The sequence below is a fragment of the Elephas maximus genome, chromosome 6 (assembly GCF_024166365.1).
Source record: "Elephas maximus indicus isolate mEleMax1 chromosome 6, mEleMax1 primary haplotype, whole genome shotgun sequence".
Classification (NCBI taxonomy): Eukaryota; Metazoa; Chordata; class Mammalia; order Proboscidea; family Elephantidae; genus Elephas; species Elephas maximus.
In genome coordinates this window covers 61501897-61522370 of record NC_064824.1, presented here as the reverse complement: position 1 = coordinate 61522370, position 20474 = coordinate 61501897, and the positions used below count along the sequence as shown (strand labels likewise).

The 20474-nt window shown below is 39.0% G+C and overlaps 1 protein-coding gene across 5 annotated transcripts in view; it reads left to right on the top strand.

The window, feature by feature from the left end:
- The window catches only part of FIGN (fidgetin, microtubule severing factor), a 138105-nt gene that overhangs the window by 76807 nt on the left and 40824 nt on the right, over positions 1-20474 (top strand). Inside the window, exon 3 of one of the 5 annotated variants that reach the window (XR_007517838.1) lies at positions 1522-12462. The exons of the other annotated variants lie outside the window; for them this stretch is intronic. The gene's annotated coding sequence lies outside the window, so the exon portion shown is untranslated. Of the gene's footprint in view, positions 1-1521; positions 12463-20474 lie in introns of those variants that run through there. 5 annotated transcript variants of the gene reach the window in all.

Below are 20474 nucleotides of genomic sequence, written 5' to 3'. Positions count from 1 at the left end.
ATGCTGTAGCCATTTTTCTCATTGAAATGTATGCTATGACAATTCAGCACATTTCTCCGCCTATTAGATCAGATACCATCAGTGAAGAGAGTGAAGCAACTCTTTCCAGGTGTATCAATTCTTTCATGCCTATATTACATTATGCTGCATTGAATACTATTACGGAAGTTTGGAATAATGTAGCACTACGGAAACAGACTGCCCAGAGGCTTTGAGAGAAGTGATAAATCTCCAAAGAGGGAGTTAGCTCTTTTTATGCAGTAAGATCAAAACCGGGACAAGTCATTTTTCCCCTTAATCATTTTTTTTAATGTATTACATATTCTGCCTCCTTTATTGGTAATTTTTTTTTGCACGGTTATGAGTTTTGAAGCTTATTTATCATCTTAGTGTTTTCATAATGTGACAAAAATTGGGCTTTAGCACTATACATAGTTGTTAGACATACCAGATGTTTCAATGACAATCTCTGCTAATTTAAAAGAAGAAAAAAAAAAGTTTCATGTGATGTGTGCTACTCAACAAATTCTCACAATCTAATTATCATTGTAAGAAATGCTAAATTTTTTTTTTTTTTTTTAAATCTCAGCCTGCTTTTCATTTTCTCAGTAGCCAGCTGATTTCTATACCTTCATAAATTAACCAAAATATTCCAGGCCACTTGAGATGCTGCCCCGGGCTAACCCAGGAAATGGGTTTTCACTGGGTCAGTTTGAGTGTCATTCAACATCTGGGGATAGTCCAGGTACATCCCTAGGCTCTTTGGTGGCTCTGTCTGCTCATGAGTTTCTGGATTGCATCTTCTAGTTTCGAAGAGTTTTTAGTTCAATTTTACACATGGAAATGTGTTTGGCAATGAATTTAAAGTATATTTTGTGTCTTCCTGAGGACATAATTTCCTAGGAATTTAGACTGGCAATTGGAGTTAATATAGTTCATCTCAATTATTGAATAATAATAAGAAGAAATAAATAATATTCTATGACAATAGAACAGTATATATTCCAATTTTTTTCCAGAGGTTCTTCCTGAATATATTTTTTCTTGGTTGGATCTATCCTGATTTTCATCATTTGTTTCTCTTTGTTTCCAAGCAGTTAATTTGGGTGTTAGAACAAATTTGTTGAGTGTGTTTATCATTTCTTTCTCAGATTATTATTACTGGTACTTTGCATAATTGCCATAGAATGCCCGGGTATTAGTAGGGAAAGAAGAAATTAATGAATTTATATAAAACCTGTTGCCATTGAATTGATTCTGGCCCACAGTGATCCTGTAGAACAGAGTAGAACTGCCTTATAGGATTTCTAAGGAGTGGCTGATGGATTTGAACTGCCGACCTTTTGGTTAGCCGCCGAACACACTTAACCACTACACCACCAGGTTGGGAAGAGGGGAGGATTTGTTTGTGGGTATATTTGGTGTCGTTGTTTTGACTCCTTACTCTTTCAGCTATATGGTGGGCACAGGAAGAAATTGGATGAATGTTCAAGAATACACTTCTTATCTCTCTGTTCCTAGACCAAGAAGACAAATGAGAGAAAGGAAGAGGAGATGTTTCTCAGGAAGGTCTGCCTGCAGTAATCTCAATATGCCCTGAAGGCCAGGCCTATCAATAGCCACCAACTGGATCCCAGCTCTCTCTCTCCCTAACGGAGATGGACATCCCACAAGTGGTTATGTGACATGCCTAAGGAGTCCCTCTTCTTCTTAACAAATAATGTACCTACCATCAGCAATGGCCTCCCTAAGATTATCACAGTAGTATCTGTACCCCAGAGGACAAATTATTCTTCCCAAGAAAGAGAGTACCTGGATTTTTTATTAAAAAAAAAAAAAAAATGTTCTGATGCTGATGGTTTTCTAGTTCTCCTTCCCTCTTTCCCTTTAGTAGCTCCTGCAGTTTGTTGCCAATCTGAAAAGAAACCCCTGGAACAGGCAAATAGTATTGTTACATTTCTCCCTACTTGTAAATTTATGTTAAACCTGGGAAAGTGAGCTTTAGTTGCAGTGTATACTCTGTTCTTAAACTTCCAAATCACAAAATTACCTTAAAAAACCAAACCTACTGGCCTCCAGTTGATTCTGACTCATAGGGACCCTGTGAACAGAGTAGAACTACCCCATAGGGCTTCTAAGGAGCGGCTGGTGGATTCAAACTGCCAAACTTTTGCTTAGCAGCCTGAGCTCTTAACCACTGCACCACCAGGGCTCCCAAAATTACCATACACATCTAATATTTTCAGAATCTTAAATTGAATACCAGGTGCATTGTACTTTCTTTTACATATTTGTCAAATCTTTTGATTGAATTAAAGATTATTATCATTTTATATAGTATTTGACATGACCTACTAAAATGTGTAAGAAAAGAATCTACCGTCGTCTTACCACCATAGTCCTACCAAGTGAAAGAATTTGCTGCCGGCTACATACAAAATGAAAACCCATTGCTGCTGAGTCAATTCCAACTCATAGTGACCCTATGGACAGGGTAGAACTGCCCCATAGGGTTTTCAGGCAACAGCTCGTGGATTCAAGCTGTCCACCTTTTGATTAGCAGCTGAACGCTTAGCCACTGCACCACCGAGGCTCCTAACCAAAAAAAAAAAAAAACCGTTTGCTGTTGAATCGATTCTGACTTGTAGGACCCTATAGGACAGAGAAGAGCTGTCCCACAGAGTCTCCAAGGAACGCCTCGGGGATTCGAACTGCCACCTTTTAGTTAGCAGCTGTAGCACTTAACCACTACACCACCAGGGTTGTCTTAATCACAAGAGACTTCTCCTTTTGACTTATGTGACTACTATAGAATTCCTCTTGAATTTTTAACTTCACTCAGGCAACCTTGAGAGAACTCCCTATTCAAACACTTATAAACACACACACACACACACACACACACACACACGCACCCCTCTCTGACATTCTGATCCTTGGCATAGCCCCAACATTATACAAATAAGATTTGACTTTCCTGACAACGTTTTATATATTTTATGCCAAAATTTTCTCTTGGAATTTATCAATATTTATGTATCCAGGATAGCCGTTTACTATTAAAGAACCTATTGCATCATTCCTGGTAATGAAACTTGCTGAGAGTAAGGAGGTTTCCTAAAACAATTCTATGATGGCTTCAGTTTGAACTGAATAAAAAATGATAGGGATTTGGATAAAGATGAATTTGACATCAAATCAGCATTGGATTCAGTGTCCTTCTTGGAAATATTATTTCTTTTTTGGAACCGTCTCCCTCTTCATCATCATAAGGGATGAGATGTACCTTGACACTCATTTATGTTTTCTTTCTCCTGGAGTGGGGTCCAGTAAAGCCAGATCCTTCTTGTGGACAAAAGAAAAACACAGGATTTCATTGTTTGCTTTCAATCTATTGGACTTTTAAAGACAGAGTCCTTTCTGTTTTCCATTTATATATCTGCTTATCTGTATGCCTTCAGATCAATAAAAGACTGGATATTTAAAAGTATCTGTAGTAGCCAACAGCTGGAATCATGCCAGGCATCTTTATATTTTAAATTCTTCCTGAGCTCTAAAGGTAGATGAGGCCAACTTCCCTTTTGACTCAGCAGGCAAGTTTTACTATGATAAGAGTATTGCTATTTTAAAAAGCAACTCTTGACTCTCAAACTCCAGAAAGCATTCCTACCCTGTGAAGTAACACAGAGGTGCCTGCTTTCTTATTGATGAAACAAAAATAATGCATGTTAGAAGCAATTTTAATCATTTGATAGCTTAGCATCTGACTCCTCAGTAGCTTTCTAATCTAAGCTCTCATGTCATATCTAGTGTCCCAGTTTTTCTGATTGGGCAGGTGGGGACAATCTAATCTTCTCAGGCATGGTGCACAGCAGAAATTTGACTTGATGAGCCCCCTCTAGAAGTGAGTTCTGATTTGTTTGGCTACAGAGTTCTAGAACCTAGATGTTCTGAGCACAGCTTTAGCCTTCCAATATTTATGCTTTTATGGAATGCTTTCCTGTTTTGCCCACTGTTATAACCAGAAAAACGTCTAATCCAGTTCTGACTTAGGGTGACATGTCATAGTGCTTACCTTAAAGCTTCTGGCTACTTAGAACTCTCAATACCCAAAAACCAAAAACAAACAAACAAAAAACCAAGCCCATTGCTATCAAGTTGATTCTGACTCACAGCAACCCTATAGGAAACTGCCCCAGAGGATTTCCAAGGAGCGGAGTGGCTAGTGGATTTGAATTGCTGACCTTTCGGTTAGCAGCTGAGCTCTTAACCACTGTGCCTCCAAGGCTCCCTCAATATCCAACAGAAGTATGAAATGACTATTTATCAGCTTCAGCAGGGAGAAACTTATACAAAATTATCTCTGCATATCTCTAAAGGTAAGAGACAGCAACTGGCGGGGGGAGGAGAAGGGGGAACAGGTAATCTTAAGATCTTTTTTGGTACATGAACAACCATAGGTTAGTATCATATCTGGTTGCTAACACTGATTAAATCTCTGATTATTTGCAAAAGGAAACCCACACATTCCTAATGTGAGTCATTTGATTCAAAATAGTGTTCCTAACCTTTGTCTAATTTGACATTGTTAAAAGAGTTGTTACAAAAGATACTGAAGAACCGCTGAACAACTCCCTAGCTCAGGCCAGTTACTCTGTAAGTGCCTCAGGCACATTGGCAGGATCTGAACTGTCCCTGCTTTGTGGGGTGTTTAGAGTAGGAGTCATCTTTGCAAATGTAGATCTTAGAGACAGAGAGAATGAGTGAATGGGTCAGTGTGTGTGTGTGTGTGTGTGTGTGTAGTGTACTGCATATTTCTTTACAGGGGGCATTATAAAACATTAGAGCTAAAACACATGTTTGTCTCTAACTGAGAGACCAGGGTATATGTGGGAGAGAGATACCTTCAGCCTTAAGGAGCCTGGAATATATCCTGGCTTTTTAATATAACATACCAAAATGGATTCATTGGTCATGAATTATAAAAATGTGTTTCCTTTTTTAGTGACGAAGATATGAGTAGTGACAAAATCCGGAAGTAAAATTTGACAGTGGGAGCTAGGAACATGAAGAGGATGGTAGGCATGATGTTTCCGAACTGTGCATTATGATATTTACAGTATCAACCGAAAACTCATCATAAAGCAATATAGCTGTTAGCATCTTTTCCTGTTTTAGCTCTTACCATATTATTTAATAATCATTTCTGTGCTGCTGTTTCCATAATTCGACTATGAGGTCTTTGGAGTTATTAAATTTATCTCTTTATCTATGGCATCTGGCAAAGATAGGTGCTTAATATATATATTGTTTTGTTTTGGTTTTGTTGTTGTTAGATGCCATCAAGTCAGTTCTGACTCATAGTGACCGTATGTACAACAGAATGAAACACTGCCCGGTCGTGTGCCATCCTCGCAATTGTTGTTATGCTTGAGCCCATTGTTGCAGCCACTGTGCCAGCCCATCTTGTTGAGGGTCTTCCTTTTTTTCACTGATCCTCTACTTTACCAAGCATGATGTCCTTCTCTAGTGACTGGTCCCTCCTGTTAACATGTCCAAAGTATGTGAGACGAAGTCTCACCAGCCTCATTTCTAGGGAGCATTCTGGTTGTACTCCTTCCAAGACAGATTTATTTGTTCTTCTGGGAATCCATGGTATGTTCAATATTCTTTGTCAACATGGTAACTCAAAGGTATCAATTCTTCTTGGGTCCTCCTTATTCATTGTCCAGCTTTCACATGCATATGAGGTGATTGAAAACACCATGGGTTTGATCAGGCACACCTTAGTCCGCAAAGTGATATCTTTGCTTTTTAACACTTTAAAGAAGTCTTTTGCAGCAGAGTTGCCCAGTGCAGTACATTGTTTGATTTATTGACTTCTGCTTCCATGGGTGTTGATTGCGGATCCAAATAAAATAAAATTCTTGACAACTTCAATCTTTTCTCCATTTATCATGATGTTACTATATATGAGGTTTGTTAAATGAATATCCAGCAGCCATTTGGGCTACTAACTGTGTCCAAAAATCTTATGGTTTGTCAAGCATTGGCTACTTCAGCTTGAAAGAAGGTCAAGCATGGCTACTTCAAGCACTGGCCTGAAATATCATAGTTCCTACCTTGGAAACCAGTTCTTAGAGAAGTAGAAAAAGGCTCTTGACTATACACACACACACTTTTTTGTAACAGAGTATATGTTTAAGCATAAAGCTTTATAACAGAGCTGGTAAGTTTACATTAGAGGCAACCTGGCCCAACTTCCCATTCAGGCAAGAAAACCCATTACAGTTTATCTCCACTTTGCTCTTTTCTTTTCTAACTGAAATGATTAAATGTGAGGACCTGTGTGAATAACTAAGCATAGAGCCTGGCACATCATGGAGGTTTATTTCCTTGCCTTTCCCATTCTTCTTTAAAAAGCAATTCTAATCCATTTCTTGCTGATCCACTTGGTACTTAGAAATTAAACACTGAGTTACACACTAATTAAAATTGCCGAGCTTGAAAGTGGGTCAGAATTCCAACTGCTCTAATCAAATAGTTATCTAGAGTCCAGCGTTAATGGTCTTGAGGATGAGTGCAGTCCTGATTAGCATGTGAACATCTTCATCAATAATATATCTTTTCTTAGTTTGATTGGTGCCAAGTACTCTACCAAAATTAAACCCAAATAAATGATGTTCTTGCCTATAAATGACTTATTTAACAAATACTTTTTATCATTCCAACATACTCTGTTTTCAAACACAAATAATTATATAGTATACTAAATATTTCACAATGCCCCATCCAGGATTCAGTATTGCACCCTTTACGATCATTTTAATGGAATGAAATCAAATACAGGAAGGGGAAATAAATAACAGTTAATGAAATTATATGGGAAAGCTTATGCTTTCTACCCTCCTGCCAGTTCTTAAGATTATTTTTAGGGCAAGACCCTCACCTGTTCAAAATGAGACCTAGGACACTGTAGCTTTCAGATCTTTATATTCATGTTGACACTTGGCTGCAGCTTGGCAAGACATTTCTGCAAACCGGAGTCCACAACCAGGGATTACTTAGATGACATTAGTTATTGTCATACAGTGTTGCCTTTTTGTTACTTTTAAAACAGCCTTAAAAAATATCTTGTTGCCCTTTTATTACTTTAAAAACAAAAGGATAAAAATAAGATGTTCCTAAAATAAATAGTAAAAAAAAAAAAAACTATAAAGTAAATTTCTGTTGCATAAAATCTATTTTCTACTGACTTCCATCTTGTAAACAGAGATTCATTGATGAGGGTAAGGGGTTGCCCCCAAATAGATTAAGATCATGTAAATATTTTAAATGATATGCTTAAAATAGATAACTTTCTGATATAAAACATTGGCAATAGTATTTTAAAATATTAATGCTAATGTCTGGAAGTAATCAATAAATCACAAAATAAACTGAAGCCATAATTTGGTTCTAGAAAAAAATGATAATGTTATTGTCCCACAATTTTGCCCATAATAAGAAACAACAAAATATAAAGCTTCATCTTTGGATAAAGCAAAATGCTACCCTCAGTTTGACATTCAAAGTACTTTAAAAAAATTTTTCCCGTATTTAAAATTTTTTCATTACCTGGTAGAACTTTATAATATAAAATATGATTTAATAGAAGAAAATAGCATAAAGTTCAAGAAGTAGACTGAATGTTTAACAAGGCTGGAGACCGTGACTGTTTTTATTTACCATTACATTCTTAATTCTTAGCACAGGGGCTTGGAATGTGATAGAAATAGTAGTTACTGAGTGCTTATTATGTGCCAGTCATTGTTCTAAGCTCGTTACATGTATTTGCTCATTTATTCTTCACAGCAGTACTGTGAGGTGGGTACCACTCTACAGCTGAGAAAACTGAGGCCCAGAGAGATGAATTATATTGTCAAGGGGTCATATGATAATTAAGTAATATGGCTGAAATTTAAACTCAGGAAGTCCATCTTTAGACTTTCTCTCTTAATTACTATTACGCCATGCTGCATGTTTTTGACAAAAATAAATGCTTAGTGATGAAAAGAATGGGAGTGAATAAACAGAAAATCTGCAATTTTCTGTTAGTAGTCATCACCTCAAGCTTTTCAGAACAGAAGAGAGTGTAATGGCATAGGGCACATATATTTATTTATTAAAGCGGGAGGACAAGGTATTGATAGGGCATATAAGACAATATGCAGTTTGAATGAGTTTAGGTCTTTATGAGTTCTTCAAAATCATTAATTTATTTAATCATCCAGTATTTAGTAGCTTACTATGAACCAGGTACTGTTTTTCAAGAACCTCCCTTCAAATAATACAGAAATTGAGTTACATGTGAGAGACCAATAAAAGGAGTGGGCCATAGCAAGAAGGAAAAAAGAATTGATCAAAATATTTAGGTTTAAGGCAAAATCAATTCTTTGAACTATAGTAATTGGTCAGCTCCTGTGTACAGTTAAGTGTATGTTTTCCTAAAGTCATTAATTTTCTCCGACTTCCAGTTTTCATATGTATAAAGCAGGTATAGTATTAAAATTGAATATTTCTGGGAAACTAGTGAAAGTTAGTCTGCAAATACAGAATATTTTTGAGAAATCGAAGACTAAAATAGAGTTATGAAAATTCAAGTAAGTTTGCGTGGTCAGAGAGATGGGAGCGGGAATAATTCCTACTTTTCTTCTTAAGCAAAAGTAGATGAAAATCTTTAGCAGAACACATGCTAAGTAATCTAAGCATAGTCTCCAATATTCTGACTGTATAAATGTTTAAATTGAGCTGTTGCATTATTACCTAAGCTTGGGTATGTTTGCTTGTAAGTAACTCCATAGTAGTCACTTTATGTAATTTCTATTGTTAACTATGTTTAAATTATGTAGAAAACCACATCCCTAAGTCCTAATTTTCTAGGTTCATTCTTAGCATTTTTATTTGGTGTGTTGGTGTGTTTGTGTGTGTGTGTTAATGGATCTGTTCCTGTCACCTTCCTCTCTTGTGGCATTCTCTTTGAATTGCCTGACACTAAGTGATGTAAATTTTTAAATATAGGCAGAAAAGCTGTTATTTTTTATTTAGCTTTTACTGTGTAATGGAATTCATGACAAGATTATTTGCTACAATGTGATTTTGTGTCTTGATTAGTGTTCTTTGTAAGGGACCCTCAGATATGTGTACAAAAGGCACTATATAAGCTGTGAATGGAGGGGCGAATGACCTTCATTCAGACGTAGCCAAGTAGTCATTACCAAAGTTTTAAGCAATTTGAGCTGCCTAACTGGAGGTATGACAACAGTAATTGTGGCTGTCTTAAAGGATAGCTGTACACATTTTGATCAGTGAATACCCTAAGTTCACTTTGGAAGAAGCAATTGTTACTGGGTATAAGTTTTGTCAGAATTAAGTCCTTTAAAATTGGCATTTTAGAAACTTCTTGGGCAACCCTAACGTACCGAATGGCTTGAAGCTAACAGTAGCATGGTCCAATGTTGTACATAATATGTTTGCCTACAAGGTAATGACTTGCCAGCAGAAGTTTTTTTATCTCCCAAACAGAATAAATTGAGCTTAGAGATGCTGCCAGTATTGTGCCTGTTTGAGTCATACAGTGGCCACCAGGAGAGTATCAACAATATAAACTTTCTCTGGGAAAGGTTAGCTCTCATTTTTGAAAGCGTTACATTTCTTATTCCATATACAACATTTTTTTTTTTTTTTATACAACATGTAAGTTGGCAGAATATTTAAGGTACCCTCGCCAGGCAACCCCACAGCCCTGTCACCTGTCCTCAACCTCAATGTATCTCCCAAATCATTGATTTTCAAAAGTATCCGAACAGTAGAATTTTTTTTTTCCAACAAAATCAAACACAGAACCCCCAAACTACAAAAATTGGAGAAAAGGAATAAAAGGATAGTTTTAAACCTTTAGCATTTGCCAGAAAATATTTAATTGCAGGATCTCTAAAACATCTTTTGTTAGTTTGGTACAGAGCCTTGGGTTCCCACTGAGCCTAATTTGAAAATTACAGAGTTTAGAGATCTGTAGAGCAGAAACTATTCCTTTAGTTCCTGTATAAAGTCATAAATTTATAGGGATTTAGTAGCTGCACTAATAGCTTTTCTCATCTAGGATTTACTTATCTGCTACCCCAAACATCAAGCTTTATATTAGAAACCACATGTACTCTGCACATGAACTCTGTTCAGAGGAAAGTCCCTGAAGCTCTCTCTCACTTAGAAACGAACTTGTTTTTACATGAAGATCATATAAGCATGGTCGTTCCATGCCTACTAGAGACAGGACACAGCATAAGAGCAAGGAAGGAACAGAAAATGTATAAAAATCCAAAAGAGAAACTAGAATGAAAAGTATAGCATTTTGAGATCATTTAGTATAGAATCAAGTAATCTTAAGTGTCTTTGAGTGCACAACTCTATTCCAGCACATTGCAGTTATGATATAAAAAAAAAACCAGAAATCCATTTGCCATCAAGTCGATTCTGACTCACAGTGACCGTATAGGACAGAGTAGAACTTCCCCATAGAGTTTCCAGGGAGCGCCTAGTGAATTCAAACTGCCCACCTTTTGGTCAGCAACTGTGACACAACTACTACCTCACCAGGGTTTCCAGTTAAAATATAAACCAAACCAAACTCGTTGCTGTGGAGTCAATTCTAACTCATAGTGACTCTAATGGAAAGAGTAGAACTGTTTCCAGTGAGGGCCTGGTGGATTCGAACTGCTGACCTTTTGGTAAGCAGCCATAGCTCTTAACCACTACACCACCAGGGTTTCCAGTTACAATATGGATACCAATAATGATGCTTAGTTATTAAAACCAAACCCGCTGCTGTGGAGTTGATTCTAACTCATAGTGACCTATAGGTCAGAGTAGAACTGCCCCATAGGGTTTCCAAGGCTGTAATCTTTATGCAAGCAAACTGCTGCATCTTTCTCCTGCAGAGAGGTTTGTGGGTTCCAACTGCCGACCTTTCGGTTAGCAGTTGAAAGGGCTCCAGTAACTATTCCTTAGTCATTAAAACAGGTTAAATAGCATCACATATATTCTATTTTTCGAGCCCTGGTGGTGCAGTTATTAAGAGCTTGGCTGCTAACCAAGAGGTCAGTTCGAATCCACCAGCCACTCCTTGGAAAACCCATGGGGCAGTTCAACTCTGTCCTATAGGGTCTCTAGGAGTCAGAATCAACTCAATGACAATGGGTTTTTTTAGTGGATATATTCTATTTTTTAAAAAGTACAGGTATGCTTAGGATTTTCATGACAAATCATTAAATTTCAGTCCTCTTTCTTTGTGTGTCAGTCTCTACCCTCCCCTCTCCTCTCCCTTCTTTCCCTTCCCCTCCCCTCCCTCCTCCCTCTCACTTTCTCTCTCACTTTGTCTCCCTCTCTCTTTCTCTGCCCCACCCCCCACCCCCACTTTCTTTCTGTGCTACCCTCCCCTTCCTTCACCTCCCTCCTTTCTCTCTCCAAAGCCTTCTTGGCATAATGGAATGAGTACATCTGGGCTGGGAAATAAAATCTGTCTCCAAATTCTGGCTTTTCCACTTTCTAGTTATGTAACCTTGGGAAGTAATGTTATTCAAATTCTTTTTGTCAGTGTAGCGATGAGGTTTAATGAGATAAGTGATGAGCAAATTAGTTAGTACTTAATACATGTTTTTCTTTCATGCTCAACAGGGATAAGCTTCAGCCACTTTATCATCTTCTAAATTTTCTCTTGTAAACTCGTGATGTACTGATGCCATTTTACCCTTGGCATCAGTTTTGTTTATTGCTGCTTAAGAAATCACCCCAAAACTTTGTAGATTAAAACAATAACAACTTATTTCTCATGATCCTGTGGGTTGACTGGGCCCAGAGGAGCAGTTCTTAAAGGTGCTATTGCCTGGGGCCATAGTCATGACTGGGATCATCTATGCTGGAATTCCACTATGGTCGCTCTTCTGTCTGCTACCTTACTGGAACTGCTGGAAGGCTGAGTTCAGCTGGGATGATGAATAGCTGGTCCTCTGTATCTCTCCATTAGACTCAGAGCCTCTTTCTCTCTCTGTGGTCCCTTCACGTGGCCTGTCCATGTAGTCCCCTTAGCAGGGTGACAGACTTCTTACATAGCAGCTAAAAACCAAAAAAAAAAAAAAGAACAAACCCATTGCCATTGAGTTGATTCCGACTCATAGCGACCCTATAGGACAGAGTAGAACTGCTCCATAGAGCTTCCAAGGGGTGCCTGGCAGATCTGAACTGCCAACCTTTTGGCTAGCAGCCATAGCACTTAACCATTATGCCACCAGGGTATAAGGGATCCCAAAAGTGCAAAAGGAGAAGTTCCCAGGACTTCTTAAGGCTTATGACTAGAACTGGCTCAGTGTTTCTTCTGGTGAATTCTACCCGAGAAAGGGAAACACAGGATTTGACCTGACTCACCATGGGGGGTGGCAGAGGGGGAGGGGGGGAGAGGGACTATAAGAAGGTAGGGAAGTGTGGATCCTTGGAGGCTGTCTTTGGAAACTAGTAATGCTGTGCTTTAACAGTACTCCTGTACTGGTAAGAGATTCTTCTTTATAATCTGCTCTAATTTGGAAGCAAACAAGGCTAATAATTTTATAGGTATCAGCATATGAGATGACTGTCTTTCGTATAGCTTGAAAACATAGCTTGTTCCAATGTTGATGAATAGAGGAGCCCATTAAAAATAGACTGGAATTAATTGCAGCATATTTTTATATAGGATTTAAAAAAAAAAGTATCAATTTGACATTAGCACCAAACCATCTGAAACATTTTTGAACAGTTAGTTATAAATGAGGTCATAGTTATTTTAAAATGAAATTCACTATCTCAGATCCTTTCCATAGAGTTCTATATTAAAAGTGGCTGGGGTAAAAATAATGGGAAGATATTTTGCAGTTAAACTCAAAACAAAAAGTTTTAGGATGTGGAAACACTGAAGATTGATTACCATTGGTTTTCTCAACTGAGTTAATTTTGCCCAGATTATTCAGGTAATTATTTTTTGATGTGCAGAAAAAAGTACATATGTCATTAGTATTCCTGCAAGTTTATATTATAAAGCAGTGACTTAATATTTATGAGTCAGAGACCTCTGAGAATCTGACGGACTTTCGTTCTAGAAAAATGCACATACGGTCTGAATTGTACACATAGTATCAAGGGGTTTACAGACACAGTCAAATGCATCTATGAATCCCAGGTTAAGAACCCTATGTTGTAAAGGTCATTAAATCCCTAATGACAGGAGAAAAAAAATGTTTCCCTTGATGTGCTATTTTATTTCCCAAGGCAGGGCTCAGTTAATGGTTTAAAAAGAAAAGTGATTTTCAGCCATTTAGACAAAGCCAGGAGCTCTCGTGGCGCAGTGGTTAAATCGCTCGGCTGCCAACCAAAAGGTCGGCGGTCCCAACCTACCAGCCGCTCCATGGGAGAAAGTGTGGTAGTCTGCTTCCATAAAGATTTACAGCTTTGGAAACCCTATGGGCCAGTTCTACCCTGTCCTATAGGGTCGCTGTGAGTCAGAGTCAACTCTATGGCAATGGTTTTTTTTGGTTGGTAGACAAAATCATTGCTGAGGATTCTATTATGAAGATTCCACCCAGTCCACTCTAATCATCCCAGTTTGAGGTGGTGGAGGAGTGGAAAGGGATGAGGCAAAAACAAAACAACAACAAGGAAAAACAAAAACAGTTACCCTTTCATTCTCCTTTGCTTTTCATGATTCGAAGCCTTCCCTAAGGTTTGTGGAAGGAGCAGGGGAATTTGATTTCAAGACTGGGCTTAAAGTGCAGCTCTGACAAGTATCAGCTCTTTGACCTTGGGCAAATCATTTAAGCCCTCACTGGCTGGCTTTCTTTCTGCCTGCTGCATTTGCCTATATATATGTTTGTTTGTGTGCTTGCATGAATGTGTTGTGTGTGTGTCTGCGTATCTGTCCCTGCCTCTTTCTGTTTAGTACTCACTAATCTTTCTCACTCTGTCTCTTGAACTCTCTATTTCCCACATTCTTTCTCTCTCTCTTAGTCTCTCTGTGTTTCTTTGTGTGTCTCTTCATCTTTCATTTTACATATCTACAAATATAGACATTAATACACATTGCATAAAAATATTTCTATACACCTCAGTGAACTGGTGACAGTCAAATACAATGATTTCAAAGACTTCTGAAGTATTTGCTAACTTTTAAAGTACAAATTTATATGAATAGTTTTTCCTCTTATAAAGTTTACTGAAAGTGTTAATAATAATTGGGTTATGGTGGAAAACACAGAACTGGGAGTCAGGAACTTTGGGTGATAGCCCCACTTTTTCACTAACTTGTTGTATGTCCTGAGGCAAAGCTGGAAACCCTTAGAGCCTCAGTTTCTGTACAAATGGCATGAAGGGCTACACTCGGTGAACACCGAGGCCTTTTTCAAGCTCCATTTTTCTTTCTGTCTCTATAATAAAGTGGACTGGTGAGAGGTTAGGTTTTCCCCTACTTTTGTCATATTACTATAAAGCTGCTGGGTGTTTTGATGCCAGTAGATTATACAGGCCTAATTAATGTCATAGATGAACTCTCCTTGCCTCTATAACTGGTCTCATGAGGCTGTTACCTGAGAACTAAACACCTCACATTGTTTATTTTTCAAAGCCATCAAAATAACAGCTTTAAAAGGCATTTGCAGATTACATTCCCCTGGGGCAAACTTTTCCTGATGTTTGTACTTAGTTTTAATTTTGGAAGTAGAACTTCTCTATTTTACTAATCTATTTGGTGTTCTGAATTCACCCAAAACAGAGGGACCTTTGTTCGAGTACTTTGGGAAATTGACTCATGCCATTTTGTGACCTTTAGTACTTTTATGTTGTTAAGTCAGAAAGCTTTCTGTGGTCTTATTTCTAGGCTGGTATTGTCTGGGACATCTGTATCTGTACCAAAAGGGAGCTGGGCTCCTGTAATTGTGGCAATGTTTACTTCTTCCCATCAGTGTATCTGCTCTCTTTTCTGAAGTAATCACTGTAATTACACTTCTTCAGTGAGTTGTGTTCTATTGTGTCACCAGGTCTATCTGCTCAACATCACTGTGTTTTTCTTATCTGAGTGCTCTCAGATGGGGAAAGTGAGACATGTTGGCAAGCCACCTTCAATCAAATTTATGTGAGATCAATGTATTGTCAACAGAGATGGTGACAGTCCCTATTTATCCTGTTCCCATAGAATAGTATATGAACTGACCAAATGTTTATTTTGAAATGTTTATTTGGCTAAGAAATACATATGTATGATAATCTTTAAAGAATAATAATAAAGGATATTGTCTTATCACTTTCTCTTTATTGCCACTTCACTGAAATGTGCTACAGCCATAGTTTTTAAGAAAAATGAAAGGAGGTAGACTTGGGATTTATCATTATGAAATTTTATATATACTAAGAGTGTGATTCCTGTGGCTTGAAAAGCAAAATGCTGGCTATGAGTCCTTAGTGCCTTTTTAACAGTACTCAGTGTTTATTTTTAAATGAAATTCATAAACTTCCAAAACATTTTATAGTTTAGAGTCTCTGTTATAAGAGCTTAATGACATGCCAATAATAGCTTGTAACTTAAATGCACATTCCGACACATGAATAAATTTAATTTTAGTGAGTAAGAAGGGGATGGAACAGAACAAAGGCTTTTCTGAATATACTAGTACTTTATTAAGGTAGTCGTATGATATAGTTGATTTTTGAGCAGATTTGTTCATTCAACTTACATTGCTTTTAATATAATACAGTAAAATTTCAAAATCAAGAAAACAAAACTTTCCATACATTTACCAAAAGCCGTATGTCCCAAATTACATAGTTATTTTAATAATCTTATGAGCAGAAGTGATGAAAAGTAATAATTTTTATCTTTAATTTGCACTGGAAATTGTGACATGATAAAAAGGTGAGTTTAAATACCCTGGATTTACTAGTGACTTATTCTTAGAGGTAGAAGTGAAGCAAAAGTTCAGAGGGTCACCTTGCATGGACAGGGAACTTTTATTCCCCAGTTTACAGAAATGGGCGAATGACTGACCTGATTATGTTCACCTGAACGTATACAGCTTCTTTTAAGTAGCTGTAGAGTATCGGGGCCCCATCCCATGTGTCTTTTCAGCATATGCAGCTGTAACTCAGACTTCATATCCCACGCGGTATTCCAGTGTGAGAAAGTTTAGCTGTAGTAGACCTCCATCCTTTATGTCAGCTCCTCTAATTGATCATACTGTGGGCTCACCTGCAATCATACCCATCACATCTAGAACACTTCTTCTATGAGAAAACATTCCTGATCTACCAAATCAGCCTTTGGAAGACAAATACTTCATTATTTGCAAGCTGACAGCATCACAGTTGTATAAAAAATTCATTTTTCTTTTTTGAAATGACACCTAAAATTATGCATAAAATGTAGAAATGTCCTATTAAATTCCCGAATAAAATGTACATATATGTGCATGAGGAAAAACCAGCATAGCTACGAATGTTCCTGTCTTAGGCTGCATTCTCTTGAGAAGCAAAACCAGTAAATCATATATAGAGAGAAAGAGATTTACATCAAGGAAGTGGCTCATATGGTTGTAGAGGCTGGAATGTCCCAAGTCCCTGGGTCAGGCTAGAAACTTCTCTTGACTCATGTAGCTGCAGGGGCTGGTGAACCCAAGATCAGAAGGCCAGACGACAGGGCTCTGGCTCACATGCTGTGGAAACCAGTGAATCCCAAGATCAGCAGGCAAGACGGCAGATAAGCTGCCAGCTAAAGTCCCAAGACCATAGGCCAGTCAAAACAGGAATCAGTTGCAGAATCCAGAGTGAGCAAGAACCTTGCCAGAAAGTCCACCTATATTGGATGCAGGCCACATGCCCAAGGAAACTCCCTCTCAACTGGCTACTCACAGCAGATCACATTATGGCAGTAATCACATTATATCAAATCTCATCAAGGAGTTGATTACATCATTATATGATTGCCAAACTACATAGCTGCCAAACCACTAAGAATCATGGCCCAGCCATGCTGACACACAACCTTAACAAAGTCCACCCTTTGTCGACTTGGCACCTGTACACATCTCCTTAAACCATACATAATCTCTAAATAAAGACAATTATAAAGTCATACTTGTACCTAACATGTGTACAACTGAAAACACACTAGCCCTGTTTCCATCCTATATTCTATAAGTGAAGAAAACAAAATATTTGGTGCACACATACAAGGAAGAAACACTCATAATAATTATATAGCTCATTTCTGCAACGGTCACATGGTTGTAACTGTATTTAGAACTTTCTTCTTCTACCACCCATTCTGTATTCCCTTTGCCTCAACAAGCACCTTAGCAGGTTGTGGTTCTTTATCTGGAGAGGTAACCCAAACCATCATTCTTGAAGGGTCTAGACCATAACAGTCACATCAGAATTGGGTTGCTGTAGTTTTCTGCTAACTTTAATCACAGGGCATGGTAGTACTAAGAGACAGCCTAGGGGATCTCCTGCATTACAGACATACGCTTCTTTACCTCCATTATGTAATATCAGTCCAGTTTCCTCTTGGTAATCAGGATGTTGATCCAGAGGCATAAGGAGCCCAAAGTGGACAGACAGGTGGCATTCTTAACTTCCAGTTCAGTGGAATCAGTAATGTGTCTCCAGGTAGGTGCATTCTTCACTTTGGAACTAAGACCACTAGATCTGCAGAGCATAGGGTCATGAGGATAGGAAGCAAAAATTTCGCAAGTGGGTCACTAGGGGTAATAGTGAGTGGTGCCACTCCCATTTCCATCCCTTGATTCCTGGACCTATGAATCCTGGCTATGGGAGAAATAGTACCATATATTGGACACTGGCTTAGAGCATATACAGCCTTCTATGAAACATTGCTCCAACACTGCAAAGTACTGCCACCTACCTGGCACCATAATTATGTCTTTAGAAGGCCATTCCATTGTTCTGTCAAGCCATCTTCTTCGGGATGATGGGGAACGTGGTAAGACCAGCGAATTCCATGAGCACGGGCCCATTGCCACACTTCATTTGCTGTCAAGTGAGTCCCTTGATATGAGGTGATGCTGTGTGGGATACCATGATGATGAGTAAGGCATTCTGTAAGTCTACAGATGGTAGCTTTGGCAGAAGCATTGAGTGCAGGGAAGGCAAATCTATATCCAGAGTGACTATTCCAGTAAGAACAAAACATTGCCCTTTTCATGATGGAAGCAGTCTGGTATGAGCAACCTGCCACCAGGTTGCTGGATGATCACCTCAAGGAATGGTAACATATTGGGGACTCAGCGTTAGTCCCTGCTGCTGACAGATTGGGCACTCAGCAACAGCTGTAACCAAGTCACTCTTGGTGAGTGGAAACCCATGTTGCTGAGCCCATGCATAGCCTCTACCCCTACCACCGTGGCCTCTTTGTTCATGAGCCCATTGGGCAATGACAGAAGTGGCTAGGGAAAGGGGATGACTGGTTTCCACAGAATGCATCATCCTATCCACTTGATTGTTAAAATCCTCCTCTGCCAAGGTCACCTTTCAGTGAGCATTCACATGAGACACAAATATCTTCACTTCTTTGGCCCATGCAGAGAGGTCTCTCCACATACCTCTTCGTCTCCAGTTTTCCAATCATGGTCCTTCCAAGCCCCTGACAATCCAGCCAAACCATTTACCACAGCCCATTAATCAGTATACAACAACACATCTGGCCATTTCTGCTTCCAAACAAAGTGAACAACCACATGCACTGCTTGAAGTTCCACCCATTGGGAGGATTTCCTTTCACCACTGTCCTTCAGGGAGGTCCCATGGGTGCCCGAACCCATCCTGTAGTGATTTCCTCAGTTCCAGAATGCATAATTTGAATAGATATACTCAGCAACTGGCAGAACCCCCATATTGGATCTCTGACAAGTGGAGTAAGGGCTGACATTATGGTAGGAAAGCCAAGTGGAAGACATTAGAACTGCCACTACTTAGGAAAATAGTAAACTCAAACTAATACTGCACTCCTGGAGGAACTGCAGAGATTACTGCCACCATCACAAAGTTGAGGGATGCAGAGATGGTGATTCCCCCCACATCCCCATTCAACTTGCCTGTCTGGCCTGTGCAAAAAACAGATAGATCTTGGAGAATGACAGTGGATTATCATAAACCTAACCAGGTGATGACTCCAATTGCAGCTGCTGTTCCTGATGAGGTTTCATTGCTGGAGCAAATTAATACATTTCCTGGTACGCAGCTATTGATCTGGCTAATGCCTTTTTCTACATACTTGTTTCAAAGGACCATCAGAAGAAGTTTGCCTTCAGCTGGCAAGGCCAGCAATACACCTTCAGTGTCCTACCTCAGAACTATATTAACCCTCCAGCCCTGTGTCATAATTTAGTCCGCAGGGACCCTGATCACCTTTCCAATTCACAACACATCACAATGGTCCATTACATTGATGATATTATGCTGGTTGGACCTAATAAGGAAGAAGTGTCAGTGATTCTGGACTTACTGGTAAAACGTTTGCATGCAAGACGGTGAGAAATCAATCCAACAAAAATTCAGGCACTGTCCACCTCAGTGAAATTTCTAGGGGCCCAGTGGTGGGGGACATGTTGAGATATTCCTCCTGAAGTGAAAACCAAAAAAAATAAAAAAATAACCAAACCCGTTGCTGTTAGGTCGATTCTGACTCATAGGGACCCTATAGGACAGAGTTGAACTGTCCCGCAGGGTTGCTAAGGAGCACCTGGTGGATTCAAACTGCCAACCTTTTGGTTAGCAGCCATAGCGCTTAACCACTACTCCACCAGGGTTTAAGTTATTGCATCTGGCCCCGCCCACAACTAGAAAGGAGGTACAAAGCCTAGTGGGCCTCTTTGGATTTTGGAGGCAACATATCCCTCATTTTGGCATGCTTCTCTAGCCTATTTATCATGTGATTCCAAAAGCTGCCAGTTTTGAGTGGATCCCAGAACAAGAGAAGGCTCTGCAATAGGTTCAAGCTGCATGCAAGTGGCTCTGCCACTTGGGCCATATGATCCTGCTGATGGATTGGTGCTTGAAGTGTCAGTGGCAGAGAGAGATGCTGTTTGGAGTCTTTTGCAGGCCCCTATTGGTGAATCACAGTGCAGACCCTTAGAATTTTGGAGCAAATCCCTGCCATCCTCTGCAGATAACTACTCTTGTTTTGAGAAACAGCATTTGGCTTGTTACTGGGCCTTTGTACAGACTGAACACTTAGCCATGGGCTGCCACATTACCACACAGCATGAGCTGCCTGTTGTGAACTGGGTGTTGTCTGACCCACAGAGCCATAAAGTTGGATGTGCACAACAGCACTTCATCATTAAATGGAAGTGGTATATACAAGATCGGGCCTGAGCAGGACCTGAAGGCACAAGTAAGTTGCA